Consider the following 1,913-nt stretch of genomic DNA (forward strand, 5'->3'; position numbering starts at 1 on the left):
CTCTTTGTTAACCCCTTAGCATCCCCCTCCCCTTTTATTCCTGCACTCACTTCCACCCCATCCTGCTTTCTTTAGGGAGAGACTTCCTTAGAACCAGAGGAGACTGATGGCACTTCATGGCAGAAACCATGGTATTTCACCCATGGATTCCTAGCACCTGACATGTAGGGGAACTCTGCTCTTGTTTGATGAATAAATAAATACATTTTAGAATTGCATGAGATTAACTAGTTATGTAATCCAAGTTCACATCATTTGATTAGTGGCAAATCCCTCAGCTTTTGTTTATCAAGGAATGTCTTCATTGCTCTTTAACTTTTTTTTTTAATTCTCACCAGAGGACATTTTTGCATTTATTTTCAGACAGAGCCGGAGGGAGAGAGGAGGGAAGAGAGAGAGAAACATCAATGTGAGAGAGACACATCAACTGGTTGCCACCCACACAACCCCAACCGGGGCTGGGGACAAACTGCAACCAAGGTACGTGCCCTTAGTGGGAACTGAACCCGGGACTTTCCGGTCCGCGGGCCAACACTGTAACCACTGAGCCATACTGGCCAGGGCTCTCTTTCACTTTTGAAGGACAGTTTTACCAGCTATAGGATTCTTGGTTGACAGGTGACCTTCAAAATTTCTCATGAGAAATCTTCTGGTGATCTGATTGAGGATCCCTTATATGTAAAGAGTCACTTCTCTCTCGCTGCTTTTAAGATTCTCTCTGTCTTTGGCTTTTTACAGTTTGATTATAGTATGTCTCAGTGTGTGATCTCCGTGTTTGAGATCCTACCTGGGTTTCATTAAGCTTCTTAGATGTTTATGTTCATGTCTTTCCTCAAATTTGGGAAGTTTTCAGCCATGATTTTTTCAAATATTCTGTCCCTTTTTCTTTCTCTTCTTCTGGGACTCCCGCTATCTGTATGTTGGTGTGCTTGATGATATCCCACAGGTCCCTTACAATCTGCTCACTTTTTTTTTTTTTTTAATCTTTACCTGAGGATATTTTTTCAAATATCTTCAGGTAGAGTAAGAGGAAGAGAGATGCACTGACTGGTCGCCTCCTGCACAACCTGATAAACCGCCACCGAGGTTTGTGCCCTTGGCTGGAATCGAACCCACAACTCCTTGGTCTGTGGGCTGACGTTCTAACTGCTGAGCCAAATCGGCCAGGGCTAACTCTTTTTTTTTAAATGTTACTTAGGCTTGCCCTGGCCAGTTTGGCTCAGCGGTTAGAGCGTCGGCCTGCGGTCCGGAGAGACCCGGGTTCAGTTCCCGCTAAGGGCACTTACCTCGGTTGCAGTTTGTCCCCGGCCCTGGTTGGTCGTGCGGGTGGCAGCCACTCGATGTGTCCCTTTCACGTCGATGTTTCTCTCTCTCTCTCCCTTCCTTTCTCTCCCTCCTACTCTATCTGTACAAAAAATGGAAAAAAAAAAAAAATATCCTCAGGTGAGGATAAAAAAAATAAAATGTTACTTAGGCTTGATAATTTCCATTGTCCTATTTTAAAGTTTGCTGATTCTTTCTTCTGCCTGCTTAAATCTTCCTTTGAATCTCTCTAGTGAATTTTTCTTTTTAGTTATTTCACTTTTAAGCTCCAGAATTTCCTTTTGGTTTCTTTTTAGGTTTTCTCTCTCTTAATTAATATTTCCATTTTTTTATACATTATTTTCTTGACTTTTTCCATGTCTTCCTTCAGTTCTTTGAGCATCTTTAAGACAGTTGTTTTAAGCCCTGGCCGGTTTGGCTCAGCGGTTAGAGCATCGGCCTGCGGTCTGGAGAAACCCGGGTTCGGTTCCCGCTAAGGGCATGTACCTCGGTTGCAGTTTGTCCCCGGCCCTGGTTGGTCGTGCGGGTGGCAGCCACTCGATGTGTCCCTTTCACGTCGATGTTTCTCTCTCTCTCTTCCTCTCTCTCCC

This window comes from Molossus molossus, unplaced genomic scaffold, assembly GCF_014108415.1.
Source record: "Molossus molossus isolate mMolMol1 unplaced genomic scaffold, mMolMol1.p scaffold_m16_p_11, whole genome shotgun sequence".
Taxonomy (NCBI): Eukaryota; Metazoa; Chordata; class Mammalia; order Chiroptera; family Molossidae; genus Molossus; species Molossus molossus.